Here is a 23,795-nt window from a genome sequence, read left to right as displayed (position 1 = left end):
CCCCCCACATCACCCAGCTAGGCCAGACAGACATACAGACAGGAAATGCAGATCAATACACTGCCGCTGTCCAAACCACCGGTAAGAAAGTACCAGTGGGAGAGTTCTGCAAGGTCTACACTTTAAACATGGATAACGGTGTCCTTTAAACATGGATAACGGTGTCCCTTGCGGGACCCCAAAAATTCAGGGTACATGTGAATCTGCTGACATTAATACGAGCAGGATGTAGGTGTACATGGAACAGTAGGTTATGCAAGTGTGATAATACATGGGTTGACAAAATGTACGACATGTGTCCCGAGACGGGGAGAGTGGGCAATGTGTAGGGGTGTGCTCATACCCGTGCTGCGCTCACAGTAAGTATTTATCACGACTGCTGTAGAGGGGTGCCAGGTAGGTGGACCATGGATATGCATTAATGGGCTTAAGTGTACAGGTGCTGGTTGGCAGCGATGTAGTAGGCCTTCCCAGTGGAAGTCATTAATATTCCTAAGTGGGCATAGCATACGCCTACACCTCCCAAACCTGAAGAGCACATCTACCGGATAGTCTGTAAACCATTGGGGTAATACATAGAGACCAAATCAGTGCCGTGTACCAAATTAGCATGGACATCCATAGTTATGTATCAGAAAGTAACAAAGTCCAACTAAACACTTCCAGAACTAGTGATATTAGGTGAACAGGTGGCGGAATACAGGTAATGACAGATGACAACATGTATGAGTCATAAACAGCATGTACCTCGACAAACGTGAATGAATACATATGCTCTGTGACTGTGAACGTGTCTGGTTAATAGAACCAATCATCTAAATGTGTCCCACAGGGTGTTATGCACTGTCCCTGATACAGTGTTCATTCACACCCATTGGTATGTGAGTTCTGCTACTGACGGAAAGTGCATAATTTGCTGACCACCTTAGGTAAATGATAGCATAATAGAAGAGGTTCAACACCCGTACACCTGCGAGTTCGGGAATGGAGGCTATATAGTGTGTGTAGTGGTGTCAGACATCAATTTGTTGTATCAGTAACAGCTACATGTAATAGGAAACAGTATTATCAATTATAATGCTACATGAATAACCTTAACGTATGCAAACCATGGAAGTCATCCGTTTACTACTGGTTGTGGGTATATGTTACCTTGACACATGTCATAGCTTTACATATAGGGTCTATAGGGCCGCCACCATTCTGAATGGCCAAAGTGGAATCTGCTCTGTAGAAATGTCAGATGTACCAGGGAAGAACATACCTACAGCCATGCATAGCACAGAAATATACATATCGGAACAAATCAAAGCGTAGTCTAGCAGCAGGAAAGTTGCTTATGCTACTACATATGACATATCGACATGTCAGGTATACATGACCTGTAACAAGCAACCAGTGCAGACACGTACAACATGAGAATGTCCCCTAATCAGGACAGTTGCAATGGCTAGAGTATTGTCCATACCACTCAACCATCCCTGAATGTCAGGTACGTCCCTGAGTTTGACTGAAAGTTTAACTCTGTCCCTCTTAATCCCTCCTAAAATTAGTGGCTGTTGAAGGAAAGGTGGTGAATTACACTTACTGACTAATGACAATAAGTAAGAGTTATAAACAACTGTTATCTCAGAATATGTGTATTAAGTCATATACTCTGATTCTGTCAATGTTTCAAGTTAATAGCACTACTTTTGTAAAAGTGTCCCTGATTCTGTAGAAATGTGTCCCCGATTGGTGGAGAGTTCTGGTATTGTCACATGAGATATGCGTAATGAGGGACTGTCCCATGCAAAGTGGGAAAGGTGTCACTCCTACAGTCTCCCGTCATGCAATCTGAAAGGTCGACAACATGCAGTAGGTATGCGGTAGCATGACTCAGATGACAGCTGCATTAACAAACTCAAGTCACATGTCAGCATTGCAGAGTATCGGTTCCCATGTATCAGGCAGATGGGAGCAGATCATATGAGGAACACGCATATAATATGATTATGTCACTGGACAGGCCGTCGAGTCCGTACAGTCAAACTCCTGCTGTCGCAAAATGGTTACACATACCCAATACTGTAGTCATGTAGTCCGATGTAATACACATCACAAGGGATCGCACACACCCAGCGTGAGTGACAAATGTAAGCGGAAATGTCGGTGAGCTAGCGGTTGTAAGCATGCTTGTCTACCAGTATGCCAGTAGTGCACTGTCAAAGAAATCTGGAGTCTAAACATGTATAAGGTGCTGTGACCAGAGGTCAGCAGTGCTTAACACTGTGCACACCCATGCACAACTGCTCCCACCTGCTGGAATGTGCCTTACTCAGTCTGTATCCAAAGGTGTTGGCCTGTCCGCAAACAAAGAACTGCCCTATACACGTGATGGTAGAAGTACCCTGCGCACATAGCTCATGTGAATTAACAATAGACCATGGCATATGTACAGACAATAGACCACACACACACCATACAGCGCAGACTTCCAACAGTATAGCAATGTACTGGCAGACATGTCTGGACCACTGGTGTATGCATGCCTGGCTGTCCTGTGTTTCAGTGTGTCAGCATGCCTAGTATGACTGTTACGCATGTTGTCGACCGACATTACCATCATACCGTCGTGTGTGAGCATGCCAAGTATGGTCAACTGTATTGCATGTGTCACATGTCCAGATAGTTAGTACTGTGTTGCTGACCCCTCTGTTCTACACAGACAGGTGTCATGCTGTGTCTGCAGGGTAGCTAATGGTCATGTGGCATTGACAGTTGCTACATGTCTGCATAGCGTGCGGGGACATCCAACCACAACCACAGTTCTACACAGCACTCACATGTGTAGGTTTGATGGGGGGGCACAGCCAACAGTTGTACACATCTGCCGCTACTATACTGGTATGCCGGGAACTCCATGTCAGTGTGTGGACCTACCTAAATTGCTGGTTGGAGGGATACCAGGGTACGTCAGTTCCCTGCTTTAATTACCAGCACATCGGTGTTGGATGTCCTAGCTTACGCAACCTACATCAAACTGCCTGGCCTGCTGTCATCTGTGTGTGTCTTAGGGGGTTGGGGTCATTCATTGGGCATATCCATAGGCCATCGTATATAATTTGTCTGTATTGGTCCACATCTGTCCAGCTGCAGGGAACGTGTGTGGGCTGTACGGACAAACATGATGGTCAGCCCATAATCTGCAGTGGGTTTTATGTGCTACAGAGGTCATGGTGCCACTATGAATGTGTACTGTCTGCTGCCCTAACATTTGGCCACCACAGTCACTTGTATGCTCACATACATACCATTGACACTTGTTAGGTCAATAGACATACTCTGGGTGTGTTCTGGACTTGAGGACGGTGCTGGAGTGCTGCCTATGTCCGATGCACACAGTGCACCCCCTATACATGGCCGAGCACAGGTACTGTCATGTTTGGCATCCATTGTACTGTGTACGGGACAGAGAGGGGAAATCTGTAGGTACCTACTGTGTCAGTGCATATGCCTTGTGTTGCCTCTTTGCCAAGGGCAGGCCATACTGTGCACGGGCTTTCGCCGACTGTGCCCTGCTCAAGTAGTTCCTTCACCAACTCACACTGTGCCTGTACAGGCCTTGGCAGTGGTGTTGGGCTGTGTGGCCCTGCCCCATGCTGTTCCTGCTGCAACTGTTACTGCAGGATAAGATTGTGTAGCATAGCAAATACCATAACAACTTGTATGCATGTAGCTTGTGAATACTGCAGAGCTCCAACGGATGTGTCTGGATACCAGAACTGTGAACTGAGCATCCCAAACACATGCACAAGTATATGTCTTGCCTGTGCATCTGCCTCAGTATGGTGTGAGTGTTCAGGTGTGTGTGCATTGCTGATGGGTGTCATCAGCCACGACACCAGTGTTTACCCAGCATCCCCCACTAGGAGACTGTAGGGGATGTCCATATTGGCACAGGTGTGCTACAGCTGTGCAGAAGCCATATATAGGACACATCATAGCTTCCAGGGCAGACAGCACACACATTCAATCTCATGCCCTGGCCATCGCATATGGCTTAGCTGTTGGAGGGTATGCCCCTGCAGTGACTGTAGGCCCTACCCCACTCACTGGGTGGTGCTACGATGTGTATGTGTGTGCAGACTATAGCACCCAGTACCCCAGGGTAGTCATCCATGTGGTTGAACAGTTGCATATTGCTGGTCTACTAATCACGTGTGTTGAGGACATGTACGTGCTCACTAGCATGTGTTGACATGGCGTCTGTGAACTGGTGCAATACTCTGGATGCAGATGCCTGTGAAATACCCATGATATCCCCAGTTGTGCTCTCTGAGATACCTGTGCCTAGTACACCTAGGCCAACACATACCATGGTATCCACTGTGATGTGTTTCCCTCGGCCTGTTTGATGTGTCAAGTGTGGCAGCCACAAGTCAACAAGCTGCTGTAGGACATCTCTGTCCACCCCATACTGCTCCAACATCCCCAGCCCATGTAGCCCCTGGTAAGTCACCCTCGGTCTATAAAGTCTTATGTCACCCCAGTAAGGGTTGTTTGGCAGCATACACATCCTCATTGCCCCAGCCTCCTGCACATGTTGGTATGTGTTGCCTGCTGCAGCCTGTGTCATTTGGTTGGACTGTGTCGTGAAATGTCCCTGCAGGTATACACTGGTGGTGTAGAGTGTGGACGAAACCTGTGTGTATGTTGCTTGCTCACATTAACGTACTGTTCATGTGCGGGCTGGCCATGTCATCTGCTGATTGTGCTGATCAACACCTGTTTGTGCAGCCTGTACACCCTGACTACCCCACCACTGCTGTCATCCCTCCCAATGTCACCATGCAGGTATAGACACACCCCTAGCTTAGGTGTGCTAAGGCAGGAGCACTCCCGAGGCACAGTACTGCAATGTACGTACAGTATGCCTGACCCCCCTCCCATGCTGTCAACTATATTTGAGACCTGCACCCGGCTGACTACACACATACACTCCAGGGACCAGCAGCACACCCTGGTGATAAATGTGATACACTATAGTCAACCTCATCTGCATAGTATAGTCTTCTAATGAATAGTTATATGACCCATATCGAACCTCCAAATTAATAACCACTGCTCAGTGTCGCTCAGATCCATACACAACTGGCAACAGGTGCCTTACTATCACCACATTAGATGTCCCATGGTCTTCCCAGCAACAAAATAACCGGTGTCTACACGACTACAACCCGTGGCCCTGCACACTACAGACAATGTGCATTACCACCACGCCATGGCAGATATACATACATCCGAGGTTATCACGTACAGATCATCCGGCACAAACATTCAATAGTGCTGATGTCCCCAGACATATATGTTCACATCTATGTCCACCTCTACATCTACATATATCATATATATTATTTGCATACATATATACATGGGCATATATATATATATATATATATATATATATATATATATATATATATATATATATATATATATATATACATACATACACACATATACATGTACACACATATGTAGATATGGCATTTATATCACAACAGCGGACTACATGACAGCAATGCATTAGACAGGAATGAACAGGAAACTACATGTGCCACCTGCATCATGTAGTGTTGTTACTATCAAGGCATGTGTGTTATGTTACGTCACACGGGTCAGACCGTATCAAGGGTAAGAGTAGGGCTGCTGACAGTTACTCACCAGACCTATTGGCGAATGTATGTGTTGACAACCTAGTGTCTTGGCAGAATATGCGGGCTGTGGACACTATATAGGTCAGCAACAAAACACACTGAACACATCCCGCAGCTAGCCACTCACAGATACCAACACATACGGTATAACTGCCAAACACACACACCTGCCATGCCCTGGAATTGAGCATCTACCTGTCTAGTCTACCACACTACAGCATTATGCAGTACCAGAACGTGCTACCAAGTACCAGCATCACCACACTCCCACAGGCATACATCTAGGTGGATGACATCATCCGCAAAGGCAAAGACGCCAATAGGGAATGTATGTGGAGTGAGCCGTCTAAAAGCATTACTCTGTCCCCAGGCAGCTGGAAGCACACACACTTGGCAGGGCTGGGAGTTGAACATACACCTAACTACCTTATCACACAACAGCATTATGCAATTGCAGAACGTGCTATCGAGATTACTGGTACACAGCACTCCCAGAGGCATATTTCTAGGTGGATGACATCATCCGCAAAGGCAAAGACGCCGATAGGGAATGTATGTGGAGTGAGACGTCTAAAAGCATTACTCTGTCCCCAGGCAGCCAGAAACACACACACACACACACACACACACACACACACACACACACACACACTTGGCAGGGCTGGGAATCAAACATACACCTAACCACCTTATCACACTACAGCATTAAGCAGTTATAGAACACGCTAATGAGATTACTGGAACACAGCACTCCCAGAGGCATACTTCTAGGTGGATGACATCATCCGCAAAGGCAAAGACGCCAATAGGGAATGTATGTGGAGTGAGCCATTGAAAAGCATTACTCTGTCCCCAGGCAGCTGGAAATGCACACACACACACATTTGGCAGGGCTAGGAGTCAAACATACACCTAACTACCTTATCACACTACAGCATTATGCAGTTACAGAATGCGCTACCGAGATTACTGGAACACAGCACTCCCAGAGGCATACTTCTAGGTGGATGACATCATCTGCAAAGGCAAAGACGCCAATAGGGAATGTATAGAGAGTGAGCAGTCTAAAAGCATATTACTGTCCCAAGGTAGACATAGACAAACACACAGCAGTGGTGTGAGTGGGACAACTGCCTATCTATGGAGCACTATTACAACACTACATAGATACGCGAAGCGCCACAGACAGTACACCCTTCAGGACAGTCAACCAGTGTGTTCAATGTAGGCATCCATCTTGACGTGGGGTATGGACATCTGTTGCCTGGATGACCACCATCGCTATACAGGATGTCAATGACCATGCCCATACACAGAGGCACATCACCGACACAAGGTGTCACTGGGCATGCTCACACACTTAGTATCACAAGTCCGTTAGGAATGTACTGTGTGTCCATCTACACAACAGCATACTGGGCATGCTCACACACTTAGTAGAAGCGAAGGCTATCTTGCATGCACACGGATTCTAAACATGGAAGGGCACAGTTTGGAATGTACTGTGTGTCCATCTACACAATGGTGTACTGGGCATGCTCACGCACTTAGCAGTTGCAAAGGGCTGTCTTGCATGCACACAGATTCTAAACATGGAAGGGCACAGTATGGAATGTACTGTGTGTCCATCTACACAACGATATACTGGGCATGCTCACACACTTAGCAGTAGCAAAGGGCTGTCTTGCATGCACACAGATTCTAAACATGGAAGGGCACAGTATGGTGTTACTGCCCCATGTACATGAAGGCCACTCACATGTACTGACCAGTACACACTCAAAAGCCATCACAGATGTCTCAGGTGCAGATCACAGAGGTAAATGCCGCATTCTACTATGTAGCCCTCAGACATCACCATGTCCTTGAACCAGCAACACACATCCATACATTACCACAACACCATATGACTCATGACCAGTGGACTGTACATAGGTCTACAGCAACTGTGCAGACTACACATGTACTGACAGGGTTCCATCATGTGTTATGCAATGCAATGATACCACTGTACATAACCAGGTCGGCTCTACACATAACAGGGGCCCTGGGTCTTACACAGCTGTGACAGATGACTGTCGCTGTACACCAAAGAACACACATGTTTGGATATGACATACATGTAATCACAGTGGATATGTGCATGGACCACACACACACACACACACACACACACACACACACACACACACACACACACACACACACACACACACACACACACACACACAAAACACATATGTACATAGCATAGCTTTTGCTGTCCTCCATGCAGACAAGTGGCTACAGCAATCACACTCATGCACATGGAAGGTAGGTCCATGGCTGTTGAATGCTAACAGTATATTAGGTTGCAATGTTGACTGAGGAAACATTCCCTCTGTACTAGTTACCCATGGCACCCATCATATCATACAACAGTCCATGTGCTATGTATGTCATCACACATGTCCACCAATTGCAATGCATACAAACATGGCTACATGACAGGCATGTAGGACCAACACACATGTACATGTAGTGGTGTGCATGCAGCTACCATGCATGTGCAGTAGCTGATGTATGTAATTCATCTGTGCCTAACTACAACATGCAGTTGCATTCAGCCCCATCATTGACACCTGTATATGGTGAAATACTGACAGTACGGTAGGATGTACATCAGGTATGGATGGATGTGTGTACATAAAGTGGTGATCCACCTTTACAGATGGTTGTTTGCCGGGGACGGCTCACAGGTGTGTCACAAGCCATCCTACCATTACATGTGCAAACAGTAGGCTATGTTACTGTTACTTGACGGTGAAGACATAAAACCTACACAGCGGTTGGGTGTTACTGACTGTAAGTCACATGACACCTGTAACACTTACATCCTCCCATGTGCATATAGCAGCACAATTACCGAAGGTAGCGTTGGTACACATAATGCGGCCAATACTGCTGCATGTCTGTCAGATGCATCATCATATAGCAGGTGTATCATTCACAGTACTGCCATGTGTGTTTGCTTGTGTGACCATATATGCCACATATGGTGGGGAATACATCCCAATTGTTACACCCCCCTGTATACTGTTGTAGAGATCTGTACATACTGCAATGTGGAAAGCATGACGTAGGCAGGGGTAGTGTGTGTATCACACACATGTCAGCTATCCGTATGTGAATGACATTTGTGGACTCAAAAGTGTGTGTGTGTGTGTGTGTGTGTGTGTGTGTGTGTGTGTGTGTGTGTGTGTGTGTGTGTGTGTGTGTATGTATGTATGGCTGTCTGGTGCATGGAGTGAGGGTGTATGCTACCATACAGAACAGACAGGATCCCCAACCCCTCATGCTGATGCAGTCTACTACCCTGTTGATGCCATCGGTCTCAGCCTTACTGGCTACCTGTACATGTTCATTCTTTGTGTCGCATCGTGTGGGTGCACAGTACTGTGAGGGTGATTACCACATAGGCAGGCATCCTCACCTCAACACTATCAAGTGTGCGTTATAGTGTTGTTAACCCCGTGAGTGTGGGCATGTTACTGTGTGTTTCTGTGTATGTCTGTGTGTGTTCTCATCCTGTAATGTGACAGGGTATTACTGCTACACAGTGAGACCTCATGCTATCAAGTGGCCTCTAACGTTATCATTGGCCAGACCGCTGTGTAAACCCCCTGAACCATGTCAACATACCTGTGATGTGACCTGGTATGGATGTCATGTCTCTAGCCACTGTAGCCTATTAAACAGCCCACATGCTTCTGGATCAGTAGATGTGTGGACATCTGTAGTATGGTAGCCATTCTAACAGTCAGGTTGAGGCTACGTATAGCATGCTGGTATTGCCATACATGCCTGTGAGTACTCCACATTTACACATGGGAAACTGCAAACACTGCTACTTGTTGGCACATGCAAGTAGACCATAAGGAGGGAACCAGGGCATCATTACCAACATGCAGTTACTGTTGTTACCAAGACACATTCTGCGAACATATAACAATGCATTATAAACCTGTACTACATGGTATGTCTGGTGCATGTCAACAGTACACAACTAATGTAATATAAACTTCTCTCACTATTCTGTTCACCCTGTGCATCAGACCATTTGAGCATGTCCCTGGACCAATGGTGTGGATGACAGGGATGCAGCACAGGCATCATCATATGCACAGGGTGATAATGTTTGTCAGGGGCATAGGCTGCACCAGTGGATGACATCATGTGTGTGGGTAAGGGCCGATGATCTGATTGGACATGTGTGGTCATTATGCATGTGGGTGTTGTGGTGCCCTACAGATGTTTTTGCTGTGTGCGTGTATGATTGCACACAATTCTGCCTTTTGCCAGGCATACACAGGGGTACTATTGACAGCTCCAGATTGTACAGACCAGGATGTACAGCTCACTGTGTCCGGCCACGGCCACATGACCTGTGCCTGCCAGGGATTGCATGGGCACTACCAGGCAGAGGTACAGATTGGCTACTATCTGATGACACATGTCCACTGGAACTGTGTCCCCACTGGGAACGTCCAGGGCCATGTCCACATGGCCTGCTGTGTCCTGATGTGGACAGCGCAGCACCAGCTACACTGCTACTGCCACCGGCACTATGGGAGCAGGCATGTGAGGTGGCTCATTCATGTTGACCTGCACTAGGTGGTGTAGCTGGCCTACGTCCATGTGGCCTATGCCTCACTCCTACCAGATGTTCCAGCACAGACAGCTCACGCTAGTGGATTGCCATGCCATGGTCAAGGATTCCGACCATGTCACCCAATCACCTGTCCAGAACATCAGCAATCTGCTGTTGAGCATTTGTCAATGTTTGGATGTTGTCATTTAGAGTACAGATAGCAGCCCTCTGAAGCCTCTGCCCTTCTCTGTTCTGCCATTCAGCATGTGCCTGTGCCGCCATTACAGTCTGGAACATGCATCTGGTGACACCAGCTGCTGCGCTCTGTCCTGCAGGTGCATGTCTGCCAGAGGTCCTTCTACAAGCAGCACTGGCCACATGCCAGTGTGGCACATCTGCAGTCATTACACTGACACCATGGTGTGGAGACACACCTTCTGTAGTCACCACACGTTCCTGTTCCAAGCTAACACACGCTGACTGTCCTTCCTCTATGGCCACTGGTGATGGGGTATGTGTTGGCATGAGAACTGTGTGCGGGAAAGAGGGGGACATAGCTGAGATGGCAACCATTGGCACAGATTCAGCCCCTGACAACCCTGCCTGTACCTCATGGATATGTTCATTACTGCTAGTATCTGTGGGGACACTAACATCAGATGGACGGCAGGAGGGTAACACACCTACATCACCTGTGAATGCAAAGAAAGACTCTACATTACAACACACACACACACACACACACACACACACACACACACACACACACACACACACACACACACACACACACACACACACACACACACACACACACACACACACACACACACACACACACACACACACACCATGCATGTGATTTGACAGACGGCATGCAGCATGCATGGGATACAGCAGACGGCATGCAGCTCAGACATTAATAGTGGTAGTTAGCATACCTCCCTGGGTTGCACACAACAATAAGCAGGTGTCATATCAGTAACCATGCAGTTCACACAGTCATGGTAGTAAGCATGCATCCCTGTGATACACCATGTGGACCAGCACATGTTAACAGTACACATGGCTGAAGTGACCTAGACATGTAATCTGCTGATGTGTGCACTGACATGCATACATGTTGGACACAATGGTGTCCTGACACATTTACAGCATTGTAATGGGTATCACATTGCAGTGTTGTCTGTATGCCCTACAGATAGAATGCATGTTTAGCAAATGTGCATGTGCATGGAAGGGGAGTGTGAGGCATCTACATTGCTATACAGTGAGAAGTACAGACACTGTGCCATTGCATGGCATCATGAAGCGTCTATATTGCTATACAGTGTGTAATATGCACACATTGCATAGCCATAACTGCGTGTATACACATGACATAACTGTGGATTGTGATCCACTTTGCTGAGGTGTATACACACCAAACCATGCTGTCTCATGTGACAGGTCACTGGAAGACCTACGGATGACACCCTTGCACAACTACTACAGAGTCTTACCTGCCTGGCAACCATGTCCACAAATGGCAGACTTGTCAATACACCATGTCCCACATGACATTGATGTACCACACACACGAGGTGAATGGCTGACAGTGATGTCCTACAGCAGCAAGGGAAATGTATGGTATCTGTGGCCTGATGTGGTGTCAATGTCTGTGGAAGCTGTACAGGTGACTACTGTCATGCTATGACACAGTCATGATGTTCAACACATCTTATAAGGTCGACTAACGTGACACCTCTACTAGCTGTGCACAGGCTTTTTGGATGTCCAGTGTACCACATCAACTGTATAATCAGTCAACTAAGGCTATAGTTGGACCATGTGTGGACAATGTGCAACAGGGTGTATACACATCACATCTACTGTGTGACTACATGTCTCTGGCCATCCTCCATGGCCATGTGTGAACATGTGTTGGCCAAATGTTTGTGATGGCCGTCTATCTCACATGTCTGTGTAGTCCCATATGACATACACCCATAGATGTCAGATATGTCACCATCCACAGGGCTATGCAGACAACGGGTTGTATGTTTGGTATGTGGGGTATGTATTATGGGATAGTGTGACAATACTGCAGCCAGAAGACTACATTTCTGAGACATGTCAGATGGCACATCACAATGTGTGCACCCATTGCAGGGGCATATAACACAATGGTGACTCCTGTGGGCTGCCCATATCCCAGCTCACTGTGTGGTACTATTTGCGTACCACATATGTGTTGTTCCAATGTATAGTACAGATGCCTACATTGAACAACACCTCCACCATTGTATGCACAGCTGTCCACACATGTAGCAATGACAGATACTGTGGTTTCATGTTGGTGTTTCATTTCATTTGTATATATTGCACATGGGTAGCTAGTGTGAATGATGGGAGATGCGACCTGTATATCATGACTGGACCATACATCATGTGTACACGTGTTAACTGGCCACATAGTGAATAGATATATGCATTAACATGCCTGATACTGATGACAGTCTCACCTGCAATGGACTGATGTCTGTGCGGCATGCCAGAGGTACCTGTATAGGGGTGACACAGCAGTTTGAACATTATCCATGACTGTATGACAGCCACATGGTGCACTGTGCATGTTAACACATTCACCTGTACAATAGCATATAGTATGCACATGTGTGCATACACAGGGTAGCATACTGTAGTATGCAGCGTGTGTGTAAACATACCTTGCATATGATGTTACATTACATATTGTACAGTGACACATGCAACTAAATGGGATATAATAGTCATATGTGCAGTAGTGACTTACCAGGTAACTCCAGGCTCATTGGTTGGGAGACACCCACCTCCACGATGGCAGCTAGTGTTTGTGGATGCTGTTCTGAGGGTGTCCCCAGGCTGGCCAGTAGCTCCTCCGTGTGTGTGAGTGGGGGCTGGGTTGGTGGCCCACCACCTGTTCCACCTTGTTCCCTGGTGATTGCAGTGGCACGCTGTTTCGCATGTCGCATCAAGTCTGTACAGTGTCTGCGCACCTGCTGGTAGGTGCGGTTTTGGCCACCCACATCATTAACCCTCCTGCGAAGGTCCTGCCACAGGTCGTCACGTTGCTGGGCATGCTGTGGCACATGACTGAACAACACCTCATAGTTCTCATGAAGGTACGGGATGAGGACATCATCCTCCTGATGGCTGTACACTGGCAGGCGTGAACGAGGCATTATCTGGAAGACATAATGATGGTGACAGATCACAGTATCACAGAGATGTACAGAGATACAGCTGCACATACATTTGTATTAAATCTAGTACATCTGCACAGTTATCTTTGCAAATCATCATGACACTGACACGACTGACATGTTTGTGTCACACATGTAACACCCGTTATGCATTGGATATCATCACCATATATGTGTGTCACCTCATTACATTGTTCATACTCCATGTGAATGCTGTCTTGATGTGGGCATGTCTGTTTGCCTTTACTGGTGTTCTTACCTATCAGCACATGCCTGGATGTGTCCACAGTGATGCTGTTGACCTTGATGCTGTGTATATGTCACATATCAACACATACACTGCCTTAATGGACATGAGCAGTGACAATGCACACATACGCACGGAACCTTTACATGCATGTGTTTTGCCATATAATCTACACGGCACTGTACAGCTGTTCAACATCCTGCCACGGATCACCTGTGTTGCACATGTGATAGACATGGGACAATGGCTAGCCGGACGTCATTCGCAGGGATGGTTATCAACTATAGCATGTACGGACAAGGTTTCCTAGCTGTATCTGACAGCCATTTTGCCACCGTGAGGTGCATCAGTGCCACTTTACTGATCCAGACAGTTAATAATACATCTACCATGCGGTCATCACACCATGTATGACAGAGATGACATGTGCACTTTTGATGGACAGGGTTGCATGGTATGGCGTAAGTATGTAACATGTATGGCACAGGGATCTGTCCAGCATGTGGCGATCCTTAGAGTAGGACGGTGGCTGTCCATGACGTATGTCTTTCAGATCAGGATATGTACGTGTAGCATGTCCAACATCACAGTGTAGCACATGTCTTTATGCAAGGTAGCCAGCATGCTGCATAGTGGAGGTGAGGATTGTGAAGGCTGGTATCGCACATCCATGCATGGCCAATACCCCTTAAAGGTGATATGTGATCCGATATTGGTCACCCGAGTGCTGAGTATGCCTGTCCAATGATCTACATGCTCATGGATGGCACCCTGTCATGACATGAGTGCCTCATATGACTACCTAATAGGCCTGGAGATGTCACCAACCCAGGGAGGTGAACTGCACAGCACCATCCCTTACACAGTGTCCATAATGTTGACCGTTGCCTAGGTAGTAGTTAATGTGTACAGGGTTATTCACCTAGCGGTGACAATGCTATTATCAGCTGTCAGATTGTGCACATATGTCACACACCTCACCCACAAAGCCCATTCTGTATGTTGTCCACAACACTGAGACAGCTATTGCTCCTAGGTCATGGCCATTCACATCCTTACATATGCAGATGCCTCCCATTTGTCTGTGTGGTATGGACTACAATGAGGGGGGAGTACAAAACATTAACCCTGTTTTACTGTAGCTGCCACTGGTGTGATATGCACATGTCACTCTGACACCTTTTGTAGTGTTAATTCTGTCAACAGGCCACTGGTAGAACACTCCTGTGACATACGAAGGTACATCTAGTATACTCAGTGTAGCTGGAACACGGTATGGGTGATGATGTCCTATGACCTGTCACAGGTATGCTATGCAGTGTGAAATCATCCATACTGTCATCTACTTCTGTACTGCTAACATCTACGTTGATAAAGGTTCATAGACTTGCAGTCCATACTTGCAGTGCCTCCAATTATGACTGTCGTCTCCACTTGTGGGTTGCAGTGGGTTGATATTATCCAACACCCTATCTGTATTGCATATTCATGCTCAGCACTTGTTCAGAACTTGTGAGCACTTCATGAGCTACTAATTACTACAGCACCCATTTCAACTCATTTCTTACAAGTACACTGTCTGTTCTTACATTTCCAGCTTGCTTACAGTACAACAGCTGTTGTACACATGTAACTCACATAGCTTGTGAGACATGGTTGAATATACAGGCATGTCCAACTGTCATGTACCAGTGCTATTGCCTGTCTATATGATGAATATGGCGAACATGTGGCAATAGAGCAATTGTCTCATGTACACAGTCAATGCTCACCTCCCAACATACGACACTACAGCCTGTGGGAGATGCACATATGTAGCCATGCTGGGGGTAATGCTCTCACCAACCCAGACTGTACCTGACATTCATGTGGGGACGTGTAACATTTGCAACACACCCCACTCATCACATAGTCTCACAAGATCTCCACCACCACAGGCCACGCATAGTATGAGTACGACATTTGCAGAACCTCTCCATAATCTGTGTAGGCACCAAAGGCAGCCCCCATCACCAAACACAACAACAATTACTTATAGCCCACAGACTCATGTGTACCCATCAACTATAGCCAATAGGGTGTTATAACATACCCAACACACCAGTCATAGGTGACTCTGTAGGTGGTCACACTGATGTCCCACTCAGCAGGCTACACAAGGTGATAGTTGCTTACATCTAGCTGTCGGGTAACTGGTTCTGCAACATAACCTATGCACCCATGCCACACCTCAGCAGGTACAATTTGACTGTCATTCTCCATGTTAGTGTGACTGCCCTGAGATGTAACTTTACAAACTACATGTGCAGGGACATGCAATAGCTCTCCAGTCTTGTAGCCCAGAAGGTGTCGGCCAAGCCCTGGGGAGCATTCTGCATTCATCCAGACTAGATACCACTGTACAACAACTGACTGTTTCACTTCAACAGTTGCCTATGCTTCTGCTGTCATTCCACAAGCATCCGGTATCTGTCTGCTTTGAATGACATGGTCTACAAAACACGATGCTTTGGCACAGATGACCTGCACCTGCCAGCCCTGGGAGTACAGATAACATGTAAGGCTCTTGCTACTCCTATACTGCCTGTCTTGCACAGTTTCCAATAACATTCACCACCAGAACGGGAACAGGCAAGCAAAACATAGGGTCATGTGACTCAATGCTTGATATCATCTCTGACGCACGCAGGCAAGGCACTCCTTATAATGGACCACTTCAATATCTCTGCAGTGACTGGGACCTGCCTCTAGGCTCCGCAGAGCACACCTGCACTGACAGGTTATACGCAGACCACACCTTTCAGTCATGTAACCTGGACCAGAACACCCACGGCTGAGGTGTGTCCATATTTCACTATGTTGTATACATCTCCTGGCTGGTTACTTAGCACAATGCATCAGAGGTGATCCACGTGCAACTAACTGTGGCCAGAACTGCTATACACATTGTAACATGTACGGATTCAACCACATATCCCACGGTTACCGACCCTCATTTCTTGGTGTACTGGACAGTAGGGTTCAGACAGGTACTACTGATGTGTGACTGACACTACCCCACACTTAACTGGGATAGCTACTCATGTACCGACACATTAGGCCAATGCTGTCCAGGATTCATAACCTCCACTCGGCTGGATCAACCCATACACACCACCACCACCAAGACCAACAATATCCTAGACATGGACATTACCAACATGTCACTGGTGTTCCACACCAGTGGTTATCCCCTCGTTGGTAGTTTCTGAACATATGCTAATCACCCTTGTTATCCACATCCCGGCACCACACCCTTCACGGCATACACAGTACAAGATTAGTACAACACCTACTACAGACGTCTTATGACAGCAGTAGTAAATGTCATGACACCCGTGCAGATGGGCAATGCACATACAAATGCTGAAACATACCCCAGTGCACTTCATTAGCACTTACACGACTGCATGGATCATGGTATTCCAAACAGAGCCATGATGGTACTCACCAGATAACGGATGCCACTCTGGGGGTCCAGTTCCATGGACATAATATACAACAAAAGGTGGAGGCTGTTGCAAAGTGGAGTACAATCCTATGGGTGGGCTAGCTCACTGGTTAGTCTCAGTAGGGCTCCGGGATCCCTTATCACATCCTCTAAACCTAGCTACGTAAACATTACTGCGACACATTCCAGGGTGTACCACAAAGCATTATGGAGGTATGTCAGTAGTCAATGGCAATACCCACATCTGCTCTGACATACGACGGTTACTCAGGAACATTACAGAACCGAATGATGTTGGCAACATCCTGGTGGATGGGTTCAATGCTAACTTTACACCCTCTCACTCCCTACAGGGCCATAATCCATGCAGGAACATTGCAGGGTCCCTGCGGTCACAACTACACAGTTCCAACCTGCACTCTCTAAGGCCTGGAACACAGAATCCATGTGACCGTCCAACATCCCAGGCTGTGATTTACACAAACCTCAGAATGACATGTCTCCCCACTTGGCCACCAGATTCACTAATAGCCTTGTATCAGACATTGTGGCCCCTGAATGGCGCACAGCAACAGTTATCACACTCCACACATGTGGCACCACAATGAACCAGAGGGACTATTGCCCTATACGCCTGACTGGACTGTTCTGCAAGGCTATGGGGCACATCATCATGGAAGTCATTCACAGAGACATTGGTGGGCTCCAGACCTTTGATACCACCCAGGTTGGACTTGTTAGGGCCAGACCATGGCTCCTAAACCTGGTGGACTCCTTTAATACAGTTACCAGGGTAGTTGATGATGGTAAGGGAGTCCACACAGCCTACATTGTCCTCTCATTGCCTTTCAGCACCGTTCTCCATTCTGGTATTGACAACATACACATCCACCTGCACATCGAACCCTACGTCTCAGGATGTTATGCAAAGTGGCTCACAGACAGGACCCACACAATGAGGGTAGGATGCCGTAGTACCTACTGTATTTCAGTTACACTTGGCATACCACAGTCCTCAGTCATAGGGCCCCTCATGTTCAGTATATGCTTCCCTGAGGTACAGGCTAGCATGGAGGGACTTTCCCTGACTAGGTTTCCAGACAACTGCATACAAGGCACTATTATTGATCCACCAGCTGATACAGACTCCCTTCATAAGGGTGTCACTGTGACGGATACCTGATGTTGATAACATGGCCTCAAGCTGCATGACACATGGTGCATGAACGTCCCCTTTGGATTACACCAATCATCCACTGACTTTCACATAGTTGGTAGTCCCCTACATACATGTAACATTATACGGGATCTTAGTACACACGTATGTAGCACCCACTACTTTGATAACCATATTGCCAATGTGGTGTGGATATCCTTCTACGTGGCCACCCTTATCTGTACTGGGTTTGTAGCTGGAACAAAGGCACCCATTGTACCTCTAAACTCCTGACGTATACACACATTCAGGGCTACAACACCCCATTTAGGGTGTACTTTACAGAACAGCAATGGCTTTACATACCACAACATTAACACACCATGAGGATTATTGAGCTACGAAGGTTGACGTATGTGACAGTACTACGGACACCACAACTGTACACATTTGCATACTGCATACTCAGGGGTAACCTCTGCTGAACATACAGGGCCCATGTCCACAACAATATTCATGGATATACTCCACATAAGCGACATAAGCAAAAGCCACTGAGAGCAACATGGCTCATGGATATGTGCACAAATGCAACAATGAGTGGGATGTTTTTGAGGGTTACATCCCCAAACCAGACACTCACCATGCTTTGGAACATGATTCCTATGTACATCACGCAGGGACACTCAGTAGCACTGTTTATGAGATACCTCACTTGGTGGATGGGAGACACACATGTACGCCAGGGATCACTGCAGTGGCTGTACTGTGCAGAGGTGCAGGTAGCACATGGCTCTACTGTTCACAGACAGGACACTACCCTAGAGAGGTGCTGCCAGTGTAAACACTGTAGTTGGGCTTACACATAGACTTGCCAGACAGCATAATACCTCACTATGAACCTGTGAAGCTATTACATGTCCTTTGTGCATGGTTAATTGAGTAGCTCTTCCATTTCGATTAGCTATCATGCTGTTACAGTGTCCTGTGACTACAAGCCATATGTATCCTGTTATTGTGTATTGTACATGCCAATAGACAATACCTTTTGTTTGCATGATATAACTGTTATGCTGTGTAGAATATCTGACATATCTATCTACAATACTGTACATTACACATATTTTATATATTATCCCATAATGCAAAGCATACTTGCACAGCAGGACCACCTTAGGCATGTTATTGTCGTTATATGCCCATACACATGCCTACTGTGACAGTATATCAACATATACTATCCCCTGCTATGGCACGTACTTGTTGGACATACCCTACTACTGACGGTGGGTGGTGTGGAATTGTTCTGTTTAAAGCCCTCATGTAGCATCCCTTGTGGTGTCTGTGATGTTTACCTTGTGGCCCACAGCAGGACACACAATTTCTACAAGCATTACTATGCTCAGCAAGACATCACTACATAATACCTTTTCCCACTTTATGCATTGCGGACACTTTTAATTAATACAAAACAGGCTATACATACACTAACATACTGAGTGTTCTATATACCTTGTTAATGTTCCAAACTTTCGTAAATATCTCTCTTACACCTTTACTGTTTAAACGGTTCTATGGTATGAGCATACAATTTGAATGGCTGGCAAGTCATCCTTATATACGTCGATACCTGTAACATGTGGTTTCCTGACGCCAATTGGTGTTCCTGAGCAAATTATTACATGCACATCAGCTGTGCAGCTACTCCATTTGCCAATTACGTGGCAACAGTGGGGTATAATTGAATTCTTCACTTGGGTGTTGCCCTTTTGCCCTATCTTCGGGGAGACGGCCTGTATGTGTTTTGTTGTGTAGAATTGCAACTGCTATTTGTAGAGACACGGATATTTTGGATTCATGTCCCCGTGGATTGTGTGTGACGGCTAGAGTATGTGGTTCTACATGTGAGTGTATCTGTCATCTCAACCGTCTAATAAGGGACTATTGCAAACAAAACCTGAAACATCACCGTCTGTCCCATTATACAACAGCTATGATTTCACATGGTGCCTTTACAAATGTGTCTCTCACAAGGTATGTTAACGCTTCTGCAGATGTAATTGATTGAGTGGATGTTTGTGATGTTATTTCAGTCTGTATTGCTATTGTTTCATGTGTGGGAGATGTAGGTGGGTGTACATAGCATATACAGGTTTGTGGGGACAGCATTTCTACTTATTCCATATATGTGTGTGGGCTCCTTCCATAATTGAAGAGCTATCAGTTAGTAGACTGAAACTATGGTTGTTATGGCTTATACATTGGGTCGTTGTTAAGTGGTTTCTATATAGTATGCAGGTGAGGTTGATACTACCATACCTCCGGAAATACAGGGATATGTAAAGGAATGTTACTAAATGACAGCTGTCCCGTGTATTTCTGTCACAGATATTAGCACTCATTGCAGTTGTGTTGGTGACTGAACCTCTTTGGCATGGGTTGCCACCTTTTCAAATGGCCATACTGGGACATTCGTAGGACACACATGGGTGTTTACAGGCCAACACATACCCATGGTCAGTACACAGGTGAGCACATACTTTTATCCTGAATACATACTTATTCTTGTAGCACTTTATCTACTTATCATGTTTCATGTAACATTTACGTTTTTTATATACAGGCATAACTATTTAATGCAACTATTATATAATATATGGGACATAATTATGTCCTACAATCTCAGACATTTGCCCTTTTTAATATTTTTTGTCAGGACACAACTGCCCAGGGAGGGGCTGTCCCTCTTAATGTGGGACAGGTGGTAACCGTATACCTACGGCCAGCTATAACCACACCTACCGTAATGATCTACCTCTGAGTTAGCACTAACAGACACACAATGCAAACACACACACACACATTACAGTCCCATGGAAACGCACACGGCACCCTCAACACACACATATACAGACTACGGCAATCACAAACACAGTTGAACACAGTACCTACGTGGACTGCAACACCAGCAGCAATAACTAAATGTCCCTTAATATCGTGATAATATTACTCGCGGTTCTAGTGTTCCGGTACTGTATTCTTTCAGTCTTTCAGCCTTGTGATTAGGTGTGTCGGTATGTGACACATTCCATAGTTGGCAGTATTCTATTTATTTGTACCTCCATGGTTGTGTACATGTCATTGACCTATCCACATATTTGCAGATATAGGTGAATCCGTATATATCAACATATATCTCTCTATCACCCTTTCTATCTCTATTATGTATATGTATATATTGTTACCTGGACTCCGCACGTTTGTGTTTGAAACTGTCACATTACACACCTGCCGTTGGTACATCTTGGGTAGCTTAGTGTTAGGTGATTGTGTACATGACTGCGTGTTCTACTCCTGGCAGTGGTCATTTTACCCTTAGGAGCAGGCACTATTAGTACAGGGGTGAATAATGCTGGTTTCACCTGTTCTGGACATCATTGAACGTGATCTGCGTGATATTCAGAGAAGCTTAGCCCTGTTTCGCGCATATCCATATAGTCATATTTAAACGACGCTTACTAGCACTGGGCAACGCATATTCCCACTAACATTTGCTAAACATGATCTGATGACCTGCATCCAACATGCATTATTCGTGCCTCTGGGATTACGTTACATCCCTTGCAGGATGTGGGACTGGGAACATGCACAACAGTCACTGCATTTACCACTTGGGCATCTGGGATTTGTACACGTGCTATGGTGTTTTGTATGTGGACTATACTATGGCTGTTACTCCATACTGCGATCAAATGGGTAACTCAGTTAGTTTACATATGGATGAGACCTATTAATGGTATGTCCAAGTGATGTTTAATGGATGTGCTTCAGCATTGGGTATGTATGTCACAGTGAGCCACACACTATAATGTGCTACACATTCACACAACCGTAGGTGGAGCATGCTGGGGTGACAGATACCTGTCATGGGTACACCCCATGCTTCACCACTACATCCATGATTACATTATATGGAGCCCCTCATTAACACACCAGGGAATCCGTGCAGAGTGTGTGGGGAACAGTGATTACACACATGGATCCCACAATTGGATCTGCTCCACTGAGCGACAGTTGGTTACTCGATGTGGTGACAACAGCAGACACTGTTTGCCTCGATTGATGAATGGCTTCTGACAATCGGGCGTGTACCTACCGATGTACCTAGGAAGCTATACACACAGTACCAACATATGCTGATAGGTGCGTGTACTTTTCAGGTGTTGACATTCCTTGTTCCAATAGTTGTTGTGTGTGCAATGGTTGAGGGCTGCCTATGTAGGATTCACACAGTAGATCACCTATACATTACAATTTACAGGTGGTCATGTGTGTGTGCCATCCATTTTACTGTGTGTGCAGGTGGAGAGGTGTCAGTCTGTAGGGGCCTACACTGTCAGAGTATGTGCTATAAGTTCCCCCTTTGCCAAGGCATAGGCATATTGGGCATGCCTCTGTCTGCCTACTGGGGCTGGCACAGGGTATTCGTGATCTGAATCCCTCTGTTCCTGTGATGGCCTTGGCAATTGCGGTGGGCTGTGAGGGCCTTCACCGTTTTCTCCCTGCTGCAGCTGTTTCTGCAGGATCATATTATGTAGCATAGCACATACTATGAGGATGTGGGCACACGTGCTTGGAGACTACTGCAAGGCTCCACCAGATATGTCCAAGCAACAGAACCGTGATTTCAGCATCCCAAACACACGCTCCATGATGATTCTGGTTTGTGCGTGTGCCTCATTATGGCATTCTTGCATGGGTGTGTGTGCATTTCTGATGGGAGTCTTCATCCACGGCTCCAGTGCATAGCCAGCATCCCCCACAAGGTGGCCATGTGGGATGTCCCCCCTGACAAATACCTGATACAGCTGTGAGGCATGCCAGATGTGGTAGTCATAGTAGCTTCCAGGGCTGCCAGCACACACATCCATGATAATGCCCTGGGCATTGCACATGACCTGGCAGTTGATGGAGAGGTATCCCTTGTGGTTTATGTAGCGCCTACCATGCTCACCAGGTGGTGACTTGATATGTATGTGCATGCAGTCTATCACACCCAGGTACCTCTGGGTAGTGTGCCACATGGTGGAAGAGACGCATATTGCTGGCCAACTCCTCCTGAGTTCGGGGGAAGTATATATGCTCATTGGCATGTGGTAACATGGCATCCAGGAACTGGTGTAGTACCCTGGATGCTGATGCCAGTGAGATCCCCATTATATCTCCAGTTGGCCTTTGAAAGGTACCTGTGGCTAGTATTCGCAAGCTTACACATACCTTCGTGTCCACTGGGATGGGTTCCCCTCTGTTGTTTCTGGATGTTAGGCGTGGCCGGCACAGCTCAACTAT

This window comes from Protopterus annectens, chromosome 5.part0, assembly GCF_019279795.1.
Source record: "Protopterus annectens isolate FY-2018-M chromosome 5.part0, PAN1.0, whole genome shotgun sequence".
NCBI classification, from domain to species: Eukaryota; Metazoa; Chordata; order Ceratodontiformes; family Protopteridae; genus Protopterus; species Protopterus annectens.
Note: the sequence above shows the minus strand (reverse complement) of the source record.